We start from the raw sequence: 24,330 nt of genomic DNA, 5'->3' as shown, positions 1-24,330 counted from the left end.
AAAAAGATACCTGCTAATATTATTCTGGTGATATTATTTTTTTTTTCATTCTGTGAGGTGTGCTATTTATAAAGAGGCTGATTCAGGATTCCTTATGTTCATTTGCAAGGAATGTTACTTGTTTTCCCATCGTCAAATTTCTTATGTTGAAGTAGAGTGCAAAGTTTGGCGTACGTATATAAACCTAGGGAAATTCGCAAATATGGTGTATTGTATATGAATGCGAATATGCTGTAATATAGCTGTCTATCTATCTATCTATCTACCTATCTATCTATCTATCTATATATAATATATATATATATATATATATATATATATATATATATATATATATATATATATATATATATATATATATACATGCCAGGAAGTTTAAAACAATGTAGATCGTGCCGGGTTACTGTTTCCTTGTGTTTAATTTTGCACACATGGACACACACATATATATATATACATACATATATATATATATATATATATATATATATATATATATATATATATATATATATATATATATATACATATACATATACATATATGAATATCAATCACTAACTCTCGTGATTTTAATCAATGTAAATATCAACCACAATGGCCTTTTAATATTGAATCCAACCTATGGGAATTTGCGTGTGTGTGTGTCTGTATATTGTCATCTTTGTAGACATGAATACCTTTTTTCCTAATATGGGTTTAATGGTCCTCCCCCTTGCAAAAAAAAAAAAAAAAAAAAAAAAAAAGCTTTCTTAGTTCAACAAAAAATCTTCAGCATCAGTTTGTCTTTCGTACAAAACTACGCAACTGGTATTTATGAAGTCCAGTCTTTTATGTTTCCCGGATCTGATACCAAAGACCTTTCTCTTGATCTGGACAATACTAACTCCGTGTCCCACTTCTTTCTTCTCAAAATTCCAGAATTTACAACCTGATCATCAGCAAATGGTTTTATGTTAAACAGGCTGACATAAGTCTTTTTATAGTTTATATATGAAATATTTGTTTTGATGTTCTCACTGTTTTTAAAATATTTTATTTCAATTGTTCATTATTTCTCAGATCGTTTATTTATTTCCTTATTTCCTTTCCTCATAATGATAATAATAATAATATTGTGTTCATTATTTTAAAGAGACTAAACTACTTTAAAATACTATGATCTACCATGTTTCTCCTGATAACCTTTCTGTTATAACCTTGTTTATCTCTTCATTTCCTACTCTCTCAACCTCTGTGTATTCTATGCACATTGCACAAATCATCTATCTTAACAGACCCCACATCTATTGTATATCATCTGTATTCAACATTCATACTCGTAGCAAGAATTGTAAGTTCAGCAACTACTACATGCATCCTAAACATCTCTCTTGCAGACTCTATCTTTCAATTTTTTGTTCTTGTTTTGTTTTGTAACATTTTACATTACTTTTCAGATAGATATATCTTAAAGATCTCCACATGAGATTTTTCCTCTATTTAAAAAGAAAATATTACATAATACGTGGTACATATCTCCACACTTTGACTTGAATTTTTGAATGATTATCTGTGATTCTGTTCCAAAGAAAATACTATACTTTGAAACATTGAAACTCTTCAATTAAAAAAAAAGGTTGTCTTGACTCATCGAAAGCACAGTGTCATGTTTGTTGGAGATAAATCTTTGTCCAATTGTTGTTATAGATCTTATTGACATTGTTTTTAAAATCGTATAGTGATTTTAATAAATAAACCTGAACATATCTGATACTTCAACCTGAAGAAAACGTGCCTCTCATTATGATTTTGTATCGTTGATCTCTTGGAAGTGTTTAACTGTTGTGGGCAGTAGCACAATTACACCACATGCTGTGTTAATGTACCCATTGCCTTTTCAACGCCCATTCGAGCCCTTATTGCTCTCACAATCAACCACTTTTCAGGTCTGATTTACCTACGTTTCAACTTCCTTTCGTTTATTATTATTATTATTATTATTATTATTATTATTATTATTATTATTATTATTATTATTATTATTATTATTATTTGCTAAGGTACAACCCTATTTGGAAAGGCAAGATACTATTAGCCCAGGACCTCCAACAGGGAAATCTGGCCCAGTGAGGAAAGGAAAAAAGGAAAACTTAACTATTTCAAGAGCAGTAACAACATTAAAATAAATATTTCCTATATAAACTATAAAAACTTTAACAAAACAAAAGGAAGAGAATTAAGAGTGTACTCTCAGGAATGATTTTCAAACTTTTACCATATAGCTCACTTGGAAGGTTTCCCTTCCAGTTCCTGGTAATATGACCAAAATTTCTAAATATGTACTGATTCCGTTATGGGTTTTGGTAGGTAGAATTTTGGAGTAAGTTATCTCTTCCGAATCAAGGGCATATTCCTATTCAGAATATTTACATGACAATTATTTAAGAAATATTGTGAAGAGTTTAGAGAATAATTCTCATATTTTGTTTTGTATTAACGATTATGAAAAAGGACAGGTTTGTCTATTACCCACATGTCACATGAAACATTAACGAGGAAGATTGTGAAGAAATCTAACGTAGTTTACGTCCTTACATTAAAGAAAACGAGAACTTCCACTTAGATACAGAAAACCAAATTGAAACTTTCATGGTACACCTTTCTAATCGAAAATCTATACTTGTGATCATGAATATGGCTTTATTTTGAGAAAAAAACGATAAATCTGTCTGCAATATTTTGTGCTCTGTTATATTTCAAAGTTGGAAACAGGTTTAAAATTATCCCTGTTTTGAATTAGGTCCTTGTAAAATTATTTTATTATTTTTCATAAAGTCGTCGGAGCAAATAAAGGAAAAACATGTTATAGTAAATTAAAAAAAGCTATCTCTTCAGTTATTATTCATTTCTTGAAAAAAAAAAAAAACACACACACACAAGCAGTACTGTTAAAGGATATCACGCAAGCTTATATAGAAACACAAACCATATATATATATATATATATATATATATATATATATATATATATATATATATATATATATACACACACACACACACACACACTCACACACACACACACACCTTCCATGAAGATATGGAAGCTTTGTGTATTAATGAAATTTAAAGCTCCAATATGCATATGCTAATTCGTGCTTAGAGTTTATTATAAACTTTCTCTTCATCCGCCATGGAAGATCATTTAATTGGTCCGAATAGAGGGTTCTTCAAACTTGTTATAATTTTTTATTTCAACAGACTTCTATAAGTCTTGTTTTATAGCTTATGACTGATGAATTTTAACATAGTGCTTTTGAAATATTTCATATTTTTTATTCTTTATTTATATATAAACTATAAGAGATTTCTCAAGTGCCATATGTGGATGAGATCACGATGAGGGGTAAGTGAAGATGGTTTGGGCATGCTCCTCGCACTTCCTATGAGAGATTAATCCACCAAACTTCCAACTGGGCTCCATAAGGCACTAGAAGAGTTGGAAGACCCAGGCCTACACGGTTGAGGACATTGATACGTGAAGTAGGAGATCATGAATGAAGAAGTATTGATTTAAAAGCTCAAGATAGAGATGACTGGTGAAATCTAAACGAGGCCCTTTTCGTTAATAGGCGTAGGAGGAAATGATGGTGATGATAACGGCTTATATATGTGTATATATATATATATATATATATATAAATATATATATATATATATATATATATATATATATATATATATATGTATATATATATATATATATATATATATGTATTTATATACATATATATATATATATATATATATATGTATATATGTATATAAATTATATGTATACACACACACACACACACATATATATATATATATATATATATATATATATATATACATTTAGTTTATTTGCTATCCCCTTACCTCACTGGGCTACTTTCCTGTTGGGGCCCCTGGGCATGTAGCATTCTTCTTATACAACCAGGGTTCTAGCTTGGCTAGTAATAATGATAATATTCATAATTACCTTTATATTTTTATTCACTACAGCTTCTTGGTACACTCTCCGAACTTTACTGTAGCATCTCTAGTTTTTAAATCTAACCAGAGAATGGAAATAATAATTAGACAGTAACATATGTGTATAAGTAGATCATTAATTAGAATACCAACTTTTTTGTACAAACATGTAGGGTTAATTTTCCAAATTAAGACATCTTTCCTAACAGAAAAAATAAATTAACTCATAAATACTTATAAAGCTGATTCTTAGATATAGTGCTGTGAATTTTTTTTTAGTTTTTTTTACATATGGTTTTATTGATGTTTATGTATTATTTGAGTTCTGTTAAGCTGGAATCACTCTTATAAAACAGACCTATTATTAATATATATTCATACTAGATAAATATACGCACCAATGGAGTTCATGAATGTATATTCCCTTATCGTAATTATCGTAGGGGAGAGAGAGAGAGAGAGAGAGAGAGAGAGAGAGAGAGAGAGAGAGAGAGAGATTCTAACTTATGAATAACCTACGGAATGTGCTCATAATGTTACGAAGAAATTTACTAGTAGAAAACGGAATTGTGATACGTAACTAACCTAGATTCCCTGTTTATCCAGAGATTTTTAAAGATGTGTGAGCTTGCAAATAACATGAATGCAACGAGTAATTTATCATTGTGGTTTATAATTTTTTTGCATTTTACCTACATTTAGAGTAGCCGGTATGATGTAAAATATATTAAGTGTGAACACGTAAAATATGAACGTGTTCTAGTCCGCTCGATTCTTCTGTCAGTAATATAACCAGTTTTTTGGTACTGTGGGGTATTATGCTTATGCTAAAAGCTTGAGTGTAAATGCAAGGAAAGTTCTAGAATGTAATCTTTAAAATCTCTTTAACTGTATGCTGTATTCATGACAAAAATCCCTATACTGTATACATGATGAAAAATTCATCTACTGTATTCATGACAACTTTGACCTTTATTCATCCACAAAGCTAACCGTTACTGAAAGTTATAGACAATCTTTATAAAAGGCGTTACTTGTTTAGCAGATTTTCTTCTTTAAGTATTATTATAAATCTACCTAAATTCTGATGCTATCTATCTTACTAGTGTAGGCACCAAGATGCAATGTACAGAATAATCTCAATTACATCAAAGGAAATATAATTCTTTTAGAGGGGAAATATATTATTTCTTTGGATTGAATAAAACTGGCTTTGCAATGATAGAGAAATCCCGTATTCATTATCTTTTACGTTTTTTTATCTATTTGTTGTGGTGGCCTGGAGGTAGCGTTCTTTGCATGTGATTGGCAGCCTGGGGATCGAGTCCCGCTCAGACATGTTAGTTTCTTTGGTTGCTGCAACCTCACCATCCTTGTGAGATAAGGATGGGGGGTTTGGGGGAGCCTATAGGTCTGTTTGCTGAGTCATCAGCAGCCATTTCCTGGCCCTCCTTGGTCCTAGCTTGGGTGGAGAGGAGGCTTGGGCGCTGATCTTATGCAATATGGTCAGTCTTTAGGGCATTGTCATTGTCCTGCTTGATAGGACAATGTCACTGTCCCTTGCCTCTGCCATTCATGAGCGCCTTTAAACCTTCAAACATGTAATATGCAGTGTAGTGATTTGAATTGTTGTATTATTTAAATGTATGGGTAATAATATTCGAAAATGTAAGCTAATCACATCAATAAAATTTACATGTTTTTCAATGATATTGTTATTCTAAGATCTGTTTCAGCTATGATAATAGCTAACTAAGTATTGAATAGGCAACTATCCTTTTTTCTATATTCTTTAGAATTTCTCCTTCTTGTTTTAGAAAACCAAAATTTCATAGTATTTTTGAAGTTATCTTTTATTAGAGGTCGCAGATATTAGATGGAAGAATAATTTGCAAACTCCTAAACCTGGGTATTATTGCCTTAGTCTTGAAAAAGAACAATTATGCGCATTTTTTTTTTCGTGTTCCATAATGTTTCCACAAATTATGTGGACTAAAGACAAACGAGGGTAATTAAATTTTCAAAATTGTTTCTACAGTAAAAAATAAACTGAGCATGTAAAACTACGAACGTATAGATCTGTAATTAGATAAACACCAAAATATGTGGGAAATTACTACACTCCGATCCTTGCTAAGCTCTTCCGACCATGGTCTTATTAGTTCTTACTGTGGATGAGCAAAAGGAATAAGGGAACTCGGTTAATACTGCGTCCATAATATAGGACTTGGAGATTAATATTTTTTCATCAATGTGTTGGCAAACGTTCTGAAAGGTTATAAGTTTGTCCCTTTGTACTATCGTCATTGTTCTCAAGAACTTTCTTCACGATATGCTTATTATATTCTTTTGGTCTGATTCTACATGGCAGATTGCTTCTATATAAATAATGTCAAATATTTTTTTTATTTTTTTCTACAACACATTCTCACAATACAATGCAGAAAGCAGGAGTGGAAGGAAATGAAGCTCCCGAAAAGGCTGGATGAATGAGGGGAAAAAGATATTAGAGTAAAGTAGTAGGGGGACTTTTAGGCTTACGCACTGTTGGCTAGAATATGAATTAAGATTTGGCCATTCTTTCTTATACTGTGTGTGTCCACACACACAGGCACACACGCACGCACGCACGCACACACACATATATATCATATTATAGGAAGTGAGGGAAGAAACGTTTGGATAAAAGAAATTTTTATAAAACAAATATTCACCTATTATTTTTTTTGCGAAGCGTCAGAATACGACATATTATTATAAAATATTCTGAATAGTTAATTAGTTATAAGTAAAAATTGTCACATTTTTATTATTTACCATATACTTAAACTAAAGTATTAAGTTAGGTTTTGAAGACAGAATGAATTCATCTTGGAAATTAATGTTGCGTATATGTTCATAGAAATTCACATGATTATTTTATCCAGCTACTTCTCAGTTTACTTGTTTGATTTTAGTGTCTCCGTATCTATTGTTATCGCAACTTGTCAGAAGTTCAACATAAAGTTTTTTCTCCTAGTCGTTTTCAACACATTTACGAAGAATTATTGTCCTTCAGCTAAAGCCAGATGTGATTAATTTCATGCAATGTCTCACAGAAATAATAAGATTATGTTCAAAGTAACTACTATCTAGTTTTGTAATCAAATACTGGTGTTCAAAATTATTCTAATACCAATTTGTGGGACATTAATGGGTACATTTATATGAGAATCCCTACTAAGATATTTACTTTTCTATGAAGTTTTAACATGACTTTTTGGCGTGATTGCTGAAATCCAATACTTTCATAAATAGGAAGTCATAGCTTTTATTTTTTATTATATATAAGATTCATGATATAAGTAGAAATTAAATATTTGGTTCCTTCTAGTTATGAATTTGGAAAATGAGAATGGGTCACGAATGATTGAATAACGGATGAGAGTTACCTCGTAGAAGCCATCCTATTCTTAGGTATTGCCTATTTAGATTTTCAATGTCACCGATTTTTCAAGTGTATTATCTCTTATTACTCACATCCCTCTCTATCTATCCAACAGGTCTACAACCCTCAACAGGCGAGTGACCACCATCTGCCTTCCTCAACAGGCGAGAGGTTATCAGATACGCAATTGTAGGCCAAAGAGCCACACTCCAGATTGAGAGAACGTAACCAGATCGTTCCTTTTCGTCTGGGATCGAACCAGGGACTTTTGTTCACTCTCAATAACAAGACAAAAGGTGAGTGGGGTCAGTCTGTATTGTATTTACTTTTTTTTTTTTATTTATTAATATTTGTCGAAAGTTTATGGACATCAAAGTGGAAAAAAAATGAGTGTGGTATATTGATTTTCTATATATGAAATATGCTGAATGTTTCTCAAAAGTAAATTTGCAATCAAGGATCACACTTAAAATTTTATGGGATTTGTATATAGTTGAAAAGACTTTGTCAATGCAAAGATTTGGATGCCATGGAGCCACTCTGCTCGTTCTACTTACAATCATATTTTGAGTTTTGTTATGGGTCGACTTTATGCACTATAATTTGAACCATTTACTAGTTTCACTTAGATCTCTATTAAGGGATTCAGCAAACATAGGTTTAGATTCAGGAGATGGAATTGATTAAAAGAGAATAGCATCATCTACATATGCAACACGCTTGTATTCTCGCCAACCACATCATGCGTATATAGTATGAAAAGCAAAGGTTTAAGAACATTCCCCTGAGGAACATCAGAAATTACATTCCTATAGTCCTTGTGCTGCCCAGAAACAACTGCTCGTTGAAATAATTTACTTAAAAATTCAGTAATGATGCAAAATTGCGTATATGTATATATATATATATATATATATATATATATATATATATATATATGCATGCATATATATATATACATATACATATATATGTATCCGCAACATACCTAACTACTTATAGAATACATTGAGGGACGTGTTTTATAATGGGATGTAAAGGGACCGTAGAGTTTATCACCACAAGTTATAAAACCTAATCTATTTCTAATTAATTTGAATTCAAATGATTTGTCTCTGATGAAAGAAATTATATATTTACTTTTTGTGAAAATGTTCAATGTAATTGAATATATTGAAATTCACTTGCTATAAAAGATATGGAACAGGGAATAAAACAAAATAAGAGGAACAACTAAATTAATAATAAACCAGTAACCCCCCCAAAAAATAGAGACTAAAACTATAAAAATGGCTTAATGACCATTCTTTCATTGTAATAAATGCATGCTTTCCTTTTAAAGTTTATCTAATATTCTTGTTGCTGAAATGCTCATTATCTTGGTTTGATTTACTAGTAATTTATATTTCACTTTTTTAAAATGTTGAGGAAGGAAAAAAAATAATTTATGTAATTTTGACTTAAGAATTATATGTATTCCAATATAGCCAAGGTTTGAAGGTTAAAAGGACAAATCAGGTAATATTGTTTATAAGTAAGCTAGATAACCTTAAATCTATCAATTGAACCAATCAATCAATCAATAAACAAGTCACTACACTGTTAAAAAATTTGCTTTAAAAAACGGTAATTGCCTATCGACATTTATTCTAGGATTTTTACATTTTTAAAAACTGATATATTGACGTAAAGTAGTGATATTACGGTCACCAACCCGTAAAAGATAATAATAAGTGAAATTACGGTCTCCTGTATTTTACTGAAATACGGCTTAGAACAGTATATTTTTACGAAGTCCAGATTAAAATTACGGTTTTCTTAAAAGTAGTTAAAATGTCATGAAGATACGTCAAAGATAATTCCCTCCTAAAGCAGAAGAAATACCATCGCATTATTATTACTGTCAATGTAAGGAGCAATACATCTGGTAGAAACAATATGCCATCTTTCACAACCATAAAAATGGAAGTAATCAGGAAGTAGCCAATACTAAAGACCTCAAAGTGGACAGATCATCTCTCTCAAATGGCTTGCCTTTGAGCTTCTAGAAGTCATAACGAACATGACGGAAGTGGTTTGTCAAATTTATCACGTTGATAATCATCTCCGGTATGGCGACTGTTCATCACTTGTCCCGAGAATGGCAACATTTGACGGCCACATTGCTTTTTAATCGGAGATTTAAGAGCGTGAGTGGCTTAGTATTTCCGTTGGGCCTTTTCCTTGCAATGGCATTTTCTCTCATTATATTATTAGACATGTTCTTGGAAGGTAGAAATTCCCAGACAGTTATTATTATTATTATTTTTATTACAAGCTAAGCTATAATCGTAGTTGGAAAAGCAAGATGCTATAAGCCCAAAGCCCCCAGCAGTGAAAAGAGAAGAAATTGTCTTTATATTTTCTATGATCATATTTTAATGGTTTCTCAATTGTCTCATTCTTAGCAGATGGGGGTTTCTTAAATTATTTTGGTTTTAGAAAGCATTTGAACTCAACTTCACCAGGGTGAGCATGCGTCTGTGTCGGTAATTGAAAATGCATCTCTTTTAGACTACAGCACATTCTGGTCTTAGGTCTCTTTTAACTGATGTTCCTTCTGACTCAATTTCTAATCCTAACTTTTAGATGTATCTTTCATTTCATTTTCAGTCATGAATTCATGGTTTTCTCCTGAGAAAGGTTCAGAAGTGTAGTACGGAATCGAGATGAGTTTATTGCACGTAAGCCGCTGCATTAAATTATCTATATACACACCTGGGCGTCTCTCTCTCTCTCTCTCTCTCTCTCTCTCTCTCTCTCTCTCTCTCTCTCTCTCTCTCTCTCTCTCTCTCTCTCATATATATATAATATATATATGTGTATATATATATATATATATATATATATATATATATATATATATATATATATATATGTTTATATATATACCCAACACTAAGGCAATTTGGATATAAATGGAAGTTGGAGCATTCAAAATTCTTAAAGCAGTAACAAACGTAGATTAAAACAACCTGTTCACACTTAGCACAAATTAGTCCAGAGGTAACAGATACAAACTGAAATTGAAAAGATTCAATACCACTCAATGTGGCAGTTTGTTTACATACAAAATAAAAAATACTTGGAATAGAGTTCCAGCTGATGTAGTAAAAAGTAACACAGTAAACGAGTTCAAGAATAAGTTAGACAAGGTCATAAGAACTCTAAATGCTTAAACTAAATCGCGCTACCAAAAAGCAAATGAAGTCTCCGCGGATGGACTAAAAAGTCTTTAATGAAAGGATGCGGGCTTGCAACCTCACTCTGATAAACTTGTTAAGAATTCGGAAAGGTTTACCATAAAGGGTAGTGGGAAGACCTATTAAAAAGGGATTTTATAATTTCTATAAAATTCCTAAATTTTACATATATGGGAATGTTCTTTATATTAATAAAGCATACAATCTTCCCTCTAAGTGAGGTTAATGCTTTATTTATATTGTTTGCTAAGTTTTTGTGATGAAAATTTCTCCCACTGTTTGTCAATCATCAGCATTTTTAATTGTTTAATTTTTTCCTTGGTTATTTTGCGTCTTCACATCACTTATTCTTGTAATTTTAGGCATACATATAAACATAGAATTGTTTATACAGTATACACACAGGTATATACTCTATTTGTGTTCACACCAACAGCTTATTGAAAATAGTAAAATACATTTGATTGCATATACATAATTTTTTTGTCACATCCCCAGGTCATACAAAAGCTTATAGTTACTTCTTTTATAAATAAAAAATGACTTAATCTAACAGTGTTAAACACAACAATATAATATTTTTTCACTAGATTATGTGTCATCAAGCTTGAAAATAAAATAGATAACAATATACAAGATAAAAATTTGCATGTGATCAACCTCTTACCTTGTTCGGTGGCTAAATGAGTGTTGGAAGGTACTCCCATTGCGTTACGTCATCGTCCATCACTTCTTATTATTGGTCCACTGGTCTGTGACGTCACGAGTGAGGCTAACACTTTCATCTGAACGTTTTACTCACAATTTTCATCTCACTTTGGCTCATTTCCAAAAGGCCATGATCCACGAACAGAGTCCTATCTCGACAACCATTAAATCATCCCTCAACACCACTTTTCAGAGAGTGTGGGTCATGCAACCTTTTATTGGCACAAGGGATAGATCCCAATTATTATGCGTCACAACACGGAGTTTCTAGCTCGGCTTTTCTCAGAGCAGCTATTGTACGTCATTTTCCAAGAGCAAGGGGAATTATTTTATCGGTTTCACTGGCTATAATATCTCGTTGAATCTCTGGCAATCATTAAGATTGTTCAGTTTCTGAGAGGAATGTTAAAGATTACGCCTCTTTAGTTAGGAGCGATAGCCAGCCTTCTCTGAGATTTTAAATCAATTAATACATTTATTAGACAAACTAATGCCAAATAATTTAGTTATTACTTCATATATTTCAATTTCTTTTAATTTAGAATTTCATTATTATTCTTTTGGAAAAAAAGGGAACGAACAAAAGCACCATTGAATCTGAACCAGATTGGCACGGAAAATAAAGGATTTATTTTTTATAGTGCTTTGGAAAAATTAATGTTCCTCATTTAAAAAAAAATGTATCGGATCTCTTGTATGGATATCAAATCAATTAGGAATGCCCATTTAGTTATGACATATATACTCCAGTTATTTAAATTACGCTGATAGTAGTGACAAACTTTCTTAATAAAAGCACATCTCAAGTTAAAGTAAACAGGCCATAGAGACGAAAAAAATACGGATAGAAAAAGGCAAACTTTAAAATGAAATTTATACGAAATACTCTAAAAAATTAACTAATTTTATTTCCGAGACTGATTTACTTCAGAAAGATATCACCCGTCTATAGCAATAGTAAGTGAAAATGATAGAAAAGGACATCGAAGATGATTCTGTTTGTCTTCAAAGAAGGTTCCAACACCAACTGCCAAAGTCAACATGACGAATCACCCGCAGCTTCGTTCAGCGCTGATTTGGTATCCGATATCCTTTCTTTTTTTCCTGTAAAAAAAAGAAGAAAGAAAAAGGTAAAGCAAATATAGATTTGGCTACCTGTGAGAGAATGCACACACAGATCTCTCTCTCTCTCTCTCTCTCTCTCTCTCTCTCTCTCTCTCTCTCTCTCTCTCTCAGATGATTCATTTGAAAAAAACATGATTTTTACATTTTTTTTTTTGCGTTTTTGAGATATTAAGGAAACTTCTTGGTGAACCATTGATATTATGTTTTTAACTTATACATTCTGATATATATATGTATATATATATATATATATATATATATATATATATATATATATAGGGATAATGAATGTACAATGTACTGTTTTCCATATACTGTTCCATTTAAATGCGATGATTACTATCTCAGGACAACACCTCTCTATATCTTCTATAACTCCTACCGTGCTCAAAAGATACATTTCTCGAAAATATCACTGCTATTCCATTTGATATCGACTACCATCACACAGTTTGTGTCAGGCATTGACTCTTGGCTATTATTAGGTGCTCGTAAGCTGAACGATTGAAATAAAATTCAATGTAATGTAACATTAATGATCAAAATCAGAATGCGTGTGACAACTAGCAATGGCATTTTGTTAATATACATGAAAACTTTGACAAATGAGAAGGATTTTACGCGAAAGCTTGCAAGATTACGGTACTGGATCCACATCCACTACGTCTGACGAGTATCTCTATGACCTGCTGTAGAACTCTTTCACCAAAGTGCACAACCCTATCGTTTTGCATGGTTCCAAAGTCGCATTCATAGGGCTATAATTGCCAGCTCAACATAGTATGCACAAACATTTTGCATCCCTCTTTTAAAAATATAGGATTTCTAGCTGTACCTCGATTTCTTGCATCTCCTTGTGGCAGCATTGTTCTTCATCATAAGTGTTTGCTTCAGATAACATTTTAGTCTCCCTGCAGTATGATTCTCTTCTCTGTCGAAGTTAATGGTCTTGTTATTGTGACGGGTTCAAAGTTCTGTCCTCAGGGTCGTTTTCTGGTGTTCAGACCGGCCTATATTGAGAAGGTTGCTTGCATATATATTTAGACTTGTAAATCATTCTGATTTTCAAATCCATGAATCTTCTTTTAGTGGAGTTGTTCCTCAAGGCTTCTTGTAGTTTTACTGCAGTTTCTTTCTCTATGTAATGGAATATCTTTTACTTTCACTTTTAGATACACTTTTTTGGCACAGTCTTTTTCATTTGAAATTTCCTTTCATTACAGTTGCAGAACAAGGTTTACTATGAAGTTTAGTCATATCAGATTTGGCATTGAGAATTGAATGAACAAGAAGAAAAGGAAATTTGAAAGGCTTAATACCTGGTGCCAGATTTAAGGATACAGATGAAAAGGGGGAATCTGTAGCTTAGTTAACAAGCCTGAGAAAACTATTAGTCAAAAGATTTATAGCTCTAATTTTCCTATAAGTGAATGCATATATATGTCAGGTTGACTAAATTCGAAATAAATTTTAGTTTATTAAGGAGGGAAATGGAGTTATTATAAAGCAACAGGAAATTTGACAAAGTAAATAAGTAGAGCTTATCTGTGGAAAAGTGAAAATAGTGACTAGAATGAAAAACCCAATATCAAAATTGACAGAAATGATTGAGTGTAGTTATTCACAGTATAGTTACTGGAATTGAATATTGTCCAAGCCGTTTAAAAGTTGTATTACTGAATATAGCTGTGAAATTAAATGCTAAGATATATTAGGGGAGTACTTAGTGAAAAAAAGGATTGTGGATTGTAAAGACAAATAGCAGACAAGAAGTACCTCTAATCAATTTTAGGTAGGGAATCCTTGGTAACTTATAGGGCATCTTGAAAATTCCCAATTATCCTTGAATCATTTCAGCTACAGCCACACAAATGAATTAATGCAAAACCTTTTTTTTTTTTTTTTTCCAATCACTCCTGCATTCCCATAACTTCTTGAAACATTCTTTCAAAGACACCAAGAATGATTTACTACACAATCTTGGCATACAACTTTGAATCCTTCTTGCATCATTAGTTCTCTCTGCCAGTAGTTTCTGAAATACTGAATATTTTCCGCTTGAACATAAATCATCCGTAGTGCATTCAGAACACCTCGTGTGGTACACTGTAAACATTACTGAAGGTTTTAGCAGTGTCCATTTGGCCCCTAACTACACCTATGTCTAAGCCTTCAACTGTACTCCTGTTTTATTGTTTTTCTTCCATCTTGCTGTCTAACCTCCGCGCTGAATACCTTCCTTGTCACTATAGTTTTGGCTCAAGTTTTATACACCCATCCAAATGTGACTTTTTTTCAAACATTTATTTCTGGCGGAGAAGCCTTCGGTCCAGGAAGTTATATACGCTTTCTCAGTCCAGGCCCAAAGAAAATAGAATAAAAGATGAAGGGAGTGATGAACCCACCTCTTAAAAGTTGAAATGTCACTTTTAGAATTCCAAAGCTTGGAAATATAAGGAAAGTAGTAATATAGGGATTACAAATGTTTCAGAATAAGATTTAGAAGAGATGTAGTAAATGATACCTAGGAGAAGAGGTCATTCTCCCCATAAATCTCCAACCGAGACCCTTTATTGAGATTTTGTTTTACCACGAAATGTTTTCCACATGCTGCTAGGGCACTTTTACTTGAAGTTCTCCAACCGGGATCTTTTTGACATTATCCACCGTACCAAGAATTTATCTGTATTGTGAATCTTTTCCATGTGGCAGACTGCCTCTTGAGTTTCACCATACTCTGAATTTTTCCGGCGTAAGTTGCCCCCACTTCATTTTCTCTATATCACATAAGTCCACAAATATTTCTTCCACTTGGAATCTTTTCCCCATGAGCAACATTCATAAGAATTTCAACTGACCGGGAGGTTTTTCAAGAAGGTATTCTCATAAGAATTTTCACCACGTCGAAAAATTTACCCAACATGAGCCACGCCCACAAGAGTTGTATGATGTCACTTACATTGGTTTTCTTCCTTATGAGCCACTCCCACACTAGAATCGTGTTCACCCCCACAAGAATTTCCCTCACACTGTGGAACTTTTCCACGAGGAATTCCCATAAAAAAACCTTTTTACCACACCGTAAATTTTTCATACATGAGCCACTCCCACAAGAATTTCTCGCAAGGTAATTCCACACTGTTTTAACGTCTATGACCTAACAGGGAATAACGTTATTGAGTGTTATCTATTGACTACGGGTAAGTATAATAGAGACCAAAGTTCTATATTGAAGGATAACTGTATGCTTGGTATGTAGAGATCCTACAGGCACTTTACTTATTTACAGAGCTTCGAAATTATTTCGTCTGTTACATCCCTTGAATAGAATCTTGCTTAAATTCTTTGTTTTTGGTAACATTATACTCATACAGAGAGAGAGAGAGAGAGAGAGAGAGAGAGAGAGAGAGAGAGAGAGAGAGAGAGAGAGAGAGAGAGAGCCTTTATTAAGGAAATATATAACCAAAGTGCTAATATTTACGAAGATAAAATTCAGTTATTGGGTCAACAACGTAGGTTAATACAATGTTGTAATTAGAACATTAATATTCTAAGTGTAGATGAAAAGAATGAAAAGGGTATTTAATGGGAAGGAAAAGTAAGGGAAAACTACATGAAGGTGACTATGAATATTTATTTTGTGTGATTTTTATATACAAATGTTTTATTTAGCTTCTTAGAAAGGGAGGCTATGTCCGTGTGTAATTCAACTGGGGGATCCTAGTAAAACTATACCTGGAAGGGTTTAACCCATGTTAGCTAATTTGGTCTGAGAACCTACAGCTTTATTTATTTGCAAATGATCTAATTTGACAGTGTAAACGTATATTGTTATGCCGAATTTTTAAATAAGAATTATATTCAGAAACACAGGGAGAAATGGAATACATAAAGTTTTCCTAACGCGAAATTATCATCATGAAATGATTCAGTATTTTGACGAATTATATTTAGAGGATAAGCAGAATTATACAAAATGTGTTAGTGATTTTTTATTCGATGATTATTTTATGCAAGAGTTCCCTCTTGAAAACTTTTTCTATAAACGAAATAGATTTGCTTCTTTAAAAAAATTAAACTTCAAGTTGGAGATGAGACGCCATCTGTTGGCTGATTTTTCAGACGAAAGGAGTTACTGGCTGGCACGCCTGACGTGTATCATTTTGGCAACATTTTCGTCATTTCTTAGTTTTCTTCTCTTAGATAATGGTTGCGATGTGGGGAGCATGAACTTCAAGGAAAAGCCTAGATTAATTTGAAGTCAGGGAAGATATAAAATGTTGAATGTGATCTGGGACATATCTAGATGTAATGATTTATTTTATTTTATTTATTTATTTTTACCACATTTTATTTTGTAAAATCAAATATGTATGTTAGCATAATTCTTAAAGGTGTACAATTTCTTTTCATAAAATGCTTTTGCATCGCTAAAATTAGTTTTCACATTGCCTTAGCCTATCAATTTTTCATGATTTTCACATATTACAGTATTCTAAATGTTGTAGGTTTACTTTTTGGTAATATATCCCGCTCTGTTGTTCTATCCTTTGTCAATTTCTTTATTTAACTGACCGGGAGAAGAAAAGAACAGGGATTTTTATTATGCGGTATGTGCATAAGCTCTAGGAGTCAATTTCAGGTTAATTTTTATACGTATGTTAGATTGTTTTTTAATTATCTGTCTGAGACCATTGATGGTAGTTGATATCTCTAAAATACTTTACTGTTGGTGTTGCTTTGGGTAGTAATCAACACAAATGTGATAACAATTGCATTATTCTATGTTTGAGCTGAAAGAAAATATATATTCGAATCATAAAACCTCTGGTATATGATTTTATATTGAGGAGGCTCACATGGGTCTCAAAGTTGATTAGTTTCAACATAATGTTTTTTTTTTATTTGAATGCCTCATCTTTTTTTATTTATTTTACTCAATTTGTTCTTCACCTTTGTACGTCTTATTTGACAATATGTTGCTTTCCTTTAGGTTTTATGAAATGCCCCTCGTATATTGCTACCCGTCACGAGGTCCACCATTGCTGAAATTTTCCCCAGAAACAACATAACTTTGCTCTGGAATGATAACAAAGAGACTGATAACAGCCGAACAGAGTAAGAAAACGGACTAGAAAAGCATACGCCACGTATGTAATCAGCAGTACAGAATGCATCGTCAAATTTCGTGTTTTCCTGTAGTTAAAACAAGGAAAGCATTTTGAATTTCACCCCACATCTGAAGCTGTTAAATTGTAATAGGTTAAAAGCATCTTGATTCATCCAAAGAGTTTTTTAATAGGTTAGAGAAATAATTAGGAAAGAATTCTTCTCAAACTATGATTCATCTGATCTTACAAGAACTTGCTATAGTTGTTCCTAAGAAGAGTTTAATGTAAATCCTCTTACAAGGAAATTTTTTTGAAAGTGTGAATGGAGAGTATAAATGAGATAGGGATGAATCCTTAAAAAAAAATATATATATATATATATATAAGAACTCTCTCTCTCTCTCTCTCTCTCTCTCTCTCTCTCTCTCTCTCTCTCTCTCTCTCTCTCTCTCTCTCTCTCGATTTCTCTGAAATTCCGTGTTTCCCTGTTAGGATTCACGAAACTTCTAGGATTCGGAATTAATTTGTTTTGTAGGAAAATAGATAAATTTTTTCATGCTCTGTTTCAGAGAAAACAGCAGAAATTCAGGCATGCTTGTGGGAAGCACTTGCATTCCCATAGTAAAGAAACACTGGAATGCGGTTTGATGTTTTATAAGCAGAATTCCTTTGACTTAGTAGAAATAGACTTTGGAAAACATATGTGAGAATGATTCAAAGGAGGACGAGGAGGTTCCGTCAGTATTCTAGGAAGAGAGGGAAATGCGAGGGGAGAGATTGGGTGTCAAAGATTCCCAGAAGATTGACGGGGGAGAATGACAGGAGGGGAGATCGCAAGATAGAGGGGGGATTGCTAAGAAAAAGGGGCGAAGGCCCGAATATGTTCTGGTATCAGGGGCGAGGTTCGATAGTGAAGGACCTGAAGAAATTTTGATTAGTTTAAAGTGACTGAAAAATATCACATATATTAAAAATTATTTTTATATAGCTGGCCTGTGCAAGGGTTGCAAGTTATTAGAATAGATTCCAGTATTGTAATAATATTGTAGTAGTGATTTTGCTAGATAATTTTCGGCTTTTTCAAGAATTGTAACACAATAATTTGTTTTTTATATAGTTTTTTTTAAGCGTAAGTAATTAACAAAAGGGGAAAGAAATTCAGTCAACTTATTAACTTCGTATTGTTGATAGAATTATGAATATTGTGTTGCACAACAAAAGGGTAGCTTATAATGAATCAATAACTTTCTCGTACAATAACACTATGTAATCCATAAATGTAATCTGAAGACAGAGTGGAAACCAGTGTGTGAAAAGCGCAGTGAATTTTTTTATTCTCTCTCTCTCTCTCTCTCTCTCTCTCTCTCTCTCTCTCTCTCTCTCTCGTTTCCGACGTTTCTAAACAAACTTCCTTATTGTCAGGAGAGTTTTTCCCTTCAAAACTATACCACTAAGTTTGAAAAATGGACCACATCAAAGGCAAGGACGCAAATCTATTTTCCCTCCGTCCCTGCAAATGAGAAGACAGAAATGACAGTAAGCACACATGCCCCGCCGGAAGTTGTCACCTCCAACATGTGAATAAACAGGGAAGGGAAAGGGGATAGATGGGTTAGGGTGTTAGAGAAAGGAAAGAACACACGTGATAAATTACGAAGAGAGATGATAATAAGCAGCCGAGACAGGTCAACAAACAACACACCTCAGTTCCAATGGAGTCGTGAATGGATATAAAGGAATATCTTTCTATTTTTCAATAATACTAATTTTGTTTGTTGATAGGAAAGGCAAAAGTCCCTTTTTTCACCTAAGCTCATAGAAAATAAGGTGAAAGGGAATTACGTATGCCTTGGTTATTTACTGCACTTTCTTTCTCAGTTACATAAAGGCATGTCATTCTAGTTGTTCATAATGTAATTTATACTTCTTAATAAGAAAGGCATAAGTCCAGTGGGTATTGTAATTTAATACCGCATTTTTCACCTATGCCAATAGAAGGCAACGTGTAAAGGGAATTACATATGACTTGGTAATTTACTTACCTTTCTTCCTCAGTTACATAAAGAAATTTCATTCTAGGTATATATAATGTCTTTTATACTTCTTGAGATAAAATGCAAAAGGCCAGTGGGATTGTAATTTGATAACCCCCATTTTCACCTAAGCTCATTCAAAGCAAGGTGTAAAGGGAACTCATGCCTGGGTTATTTACTTCACTTTCCTTCTCAGCTACTGTGGGTAATTGATGTGAGGTCCAGAGATCAATCAGTAACCCGTCGTTATGTCTCCCTGTTATTTTCTGTTTTGTCTTTGATGCAAAAATACGACCGTATAAATTTCTCTCTCTCTCTCTCTCTCTCTCTCTCTCTCTCTCTCTCTATATATATATATATATATATATACACACACACGTGTGTGTGTTTCTGTCTGTCTGTCTGTCTGTCTGTGGCAGAGTTGTATGAAAGCTTGAAAATAACCATAAAAATGACTGAAGGATGTAAAAATCCTAGGGAAAAAAAAGACACCAGGAGTTGAGGGGGGGGGGGGTGTGTTGATATATTACCCTTAACAAACAGATGATGCATCTTGATTATCAGGTATATAATTAACGTTAACCAAATCCTAGGTCGTACATATAGTCACACACGTTCACACTCATTTTATATATATATATATATATATATATACGTATATATATATTTATATATATGTGTGTGTGTGTGTGTGTGTGTGTATGTGTGTGTATGTTCTTGAAACTATAAAAGAATTTCTTCTTGATGATAACGATAAGAAAATCATGGTTGATAAAATCGTTATTGATTTTGCGATTTTGCAGTTATTGTGATCACAATCCATATTTTTATTCATTTTTGCTTCCTCCTACTCACCATCACCATTATCATCATTATTATTATTAATATCATTGTTATTATTACTGTTTGAGTAAAATTAACATGTCTAATTCAGTTTACTTGTCATTAACATCACAGTCATTTCGGCTGTCATCACTACCTATACTAAAGATCATTGGTCTCTAATATTCAGGAAACATGTCACATGCATACCAGTATTTTTTAAAAATAGTTCCTTTATGAATTCAAGGTTGATAATCTCCCTTTTTTTATATATCCCCTCTTTCTACATCATCTTGCCTTTCTTCTTCTTTATTCATAGCCCCCCTCTCCCCCCCTTTCCTTTGTGACAAACGCCGGGTTTTGAAAAACCGACCATGAATCATCCGTTTCTTGTGGTGCCGCTGACTCACTGTTTTTCTGTTGCCCCTTCCCAGGAGATTTGTCTGACTGACTGAGACGAGAAGTCTTGATATGCTGTCTAGAAAACGATTTCTTTGTGTTTTCAGTCATTTCCTGGGGGGGAGGGGAGGGATTGCTCTCAGAAGAATATTGGGAGTTAATTGGCAGGACAGGATTAGAAATTACGGTTTTTTACGGCAAATTTTTAACAGTGTACTCTAGAACGCTTGATGTGTATCCCCCTGAGAATCATCTTTTTTTTCTAGTGCTTTATTGTTAGGATATATGGGAGGAGATCTTTATTTCTTTCCCATCCTGATTCCAGTTTAGTCTTTAGAATGTATTAAAAAATGCATATGTAAATCGAGAGGTTTTAGGTCACTGTGGGTATTGGATATATACCATAAAATTTCGACTGTGATAGATGTCATATTTTATGTACTTACACACTGTACATATATTGTGCAGTACATGTAACCATTTTGGAGCTACTTTCCGGTAGTGGTAGTCCAGATCAAAACTAATGAATAATTTTTTTTTTTCGAAATTATATATGATCGAAATAGAGATCTCATATTTTATGTACTTACACATATACTGTAAATATATTGTGTAGTAAATATATCCATTTGGAGTTAGTTTCAGATAGTGGTTGTATGGATGAAGACTAGTGAGGAATTTTTTTTTTTCCGAAATTTACATGTGATCGAAATATAGGAAGTAATATTTTATGTACTGACAAACATATCCTGAACATATATTGAGTAGTACATTTTATATCCATTTTGGAGTTACTTTCTGGTAGTGGCAGTCCAGATCAAGACTAATGAGTGAAAATTCATATTGTCGAAATTGGAAAAAAAAATATGAAAAGGTAAATATTTATCGTAATATGCAACTACACATAGATAAGAAAAATTATAGGGAAGGGTAGATAAGAAAAATTATAGAAGAAGGTAAATAAGAGAAATTATATAAAAAGGTATATATTTATCCTGATATCCAACTTCACTCAAATAGACGGACAGATTGATTGAAAACACTTATCAAAGTTTCGGTTTATCAGTAAGAAACAAATCTATGGTAATCCAGTGATAGATTGGATAATAGTGTTCGATAGCTACACTAGGAAAAATACCCATAATGTAATTGGCGACAATTGTGAACGGAATATTTACCTGAAATATCTGCTATAGCTGCCAGAAGTCAACGGGGAGAAGAAAAGAAAGGTGAGGAGAGGCGGGGGAGAGATATAATATTTCGGAAGATTATCTTGAAGACACTCGCAGAGAGAGAGAGAGAGAGAGAGAGAGAGAGAGAGGTGAGCTTTTTGATTAGGCCTCCTTCAAAATATGTCATCCTATCAAATTTAAAAATTATATATATATATATATATATATATACTGTATATATATGTATGTATATATATATATATATATATATATCTATCTATCTATCTATCTATTTATATATGTATGTATATATATATATGTATATGTAAATATATATATATATATATATATATATATATATGGATGAAAATCAACACAATATCCTGCTCAAATAGGGATCGAACCCTAGCCCCTTCAAATGAGCTCTAGTGGCATGGCTGGTAGCGACCTGGCCTTTCATTTGAAGGGGCTAGGGTTCGATCCCAGTATGAGAGAGAGAGAGAGAGAGAGAGAGAGAGAGAGAGAGAGAGTACAAAATAGCTAAGCGAAGACACGCAATGGCACAAGAGTAAAGAAACTGTAGGGGAAAAAAACCAAGAATGGCTCTCCGAATCTACCGAGTGGCAGTGGAAATAACCAGAAGTTTCACCAAGTTGTGGAGTTTTTTTCTCCAAGGGAGCAAGAGATATCGGTGACGTTTCTCGGCTCGTAGTTTATTACTGATAGGAATTTTTTTTATCTCGTGTACCTTTTTTTTTTTACTCACTATCTTTACGGAACTTTTGGGCTTCTATCTTTGTTTATTTTATAGCGAAAATATACAGTATGTGTGGAAATATTGAATAACAAAATTAGGATATTTTGCGCATACATACATGTATGTATATGAACAATATACATATGACTGTACCTATTATATATTTTTTGTATTTTATGGTATGATTGTACATATACGACCTTACACACACGCACACACATATGTATGTATATATATATATATATATATATATATATTTATGTGTGTGTTTTTGTGTATGTATGTATATATGTATGCAAGTGTGTATGTATATTTTCAATTGTATCTGTACCTGCCGACATGAGTAATATTTCTAATAGAAAAATAAGTTGTAAATAATAAAGGATCTTAAAGATACATAAATATATATATATATATATATATATGTGTGTGTGTGTGTGTGTGTGTATTTATGTATGTATGTGTGTGTGTATGTATGTATATATTTTTTATTATTGGGTTCTGGAAAAAATACTTGTACATGAAATAGACATAAAAACAGAAAAACATTACTTACACTGCAGTTTGAAACCATCACGTCGAAGTCGAAATATTTCGTAAAATCTAAGAGAAGATATCAACCAAACATTGTTTGCGAAACCCAAAATTTAATTCTCTTTAATTCCAAAATTTAATTCTCTTTAATTTGAAAATAATATACTCATGAATTCGTCACAATTTTAAAACAACGTTAGTTTTTTTTATAAATCACATGAGTTTGGTTTGAAAATAATCATCACATATATACGTAATTGAATTTCTTTAATTTGTTTACGTGTTTTCGGAACACAACGTCTTGGGGTCCCGTCTTCGCCAGCAGACAGATCTGCTCCTTTCCCCTCACTGACCACGTGGATACTGAGAGAGAGAGAGAGAGAGAGAGAGAGAGAGAGAGAGGGAGAGAGGGAGGGAGGTAGTGACTATCTTCTCCTTACTGAGGGGAGTCGCGTGTGTAAGTGTTTGTGCGTGAATGTGTGTGTTTACTTTGTTTGTCTGCCAAGAGATGTGTTGGAGTTTGCAAACATCTCTCTCTCTCTCTCTCTCTCTCTCTCTCTCTCAGGTGCTTGGTAATCTAATGCACCGTGTCTCACAAGTGGAGATTTGTGAACCCCTTGGGGAGGAAAGGCTCCCTGAACGGTAGATGAGGCTTAAACTCTTTCTAAGCCTTCGTTTTCTGTCAAGGAAATTAGTTTTTAGTGCTTTCTTTTTTGTAGATATACATATTACTTATATTTTATTTTTTTATTTCTAATGTTTTCTTTGTATATTTTCCGTCTGTTTCTTAATTAATATTTACCAAAATATCAAAGGATAAACACGGAAACAGCTATGACATATCAGCCGTTATATAACACCGCAAAATGCTCACTAGGTTTTCATCTCTATTCTTTTTTCTTCCTTTTCCAAAATATTGCCATTTCCACCCCCTACTGCCTTCCATTCTCTTCGCTTTTCCAAACCACTTCTATATATTTTCGTATTTCACGTCTGGTACG

At 32.8% G+C, this 24,330-nt stretch overlaps 1 protein-coding gene across 1 annotated transcript in view; it reads left to right on the top strand.

Moving 5' to 3' along the window:
- The first annotated feature begins 7,547 nt into the window (after positions 1-7,547).
- Positions 7,548-24,330, top strand: part of LOC137631593 (uncharacterized) — a 219,671-nt gene continuing 202,888 nt past the window's right edge. Inside the window, exon 1 of the mRNA XM_068363460.1 lies at positions 7,548-7,722. The gene's annotated coding sequence lies outside the window, so the exon portion shown is untranslated. The remainder of the gene's footprint in view (positions 7,723-24,330) is intronic.

The sequence above is a fragment of the Palaemon carinicauda genome, chromosome 40 (assembly GCF_036898095.1).
Source record: "Palaemon carinicauda isolate YSFRI2023 chromosome 40, ASM3689809v2, whole genome shotgun sequence".
Classification (NCBI taxonomy): Eukaryota; Metazoa; Arthropoda; class Malacostraca; order Decapoda; family Palaemonidae; genus Palaemon; species Palaemon carinicauda.
The sequence above is the reverse complement of the archived record's forward strand: the minus strand, read 5'-3'. Positions and strand labels throughout refer to the sequence as shown.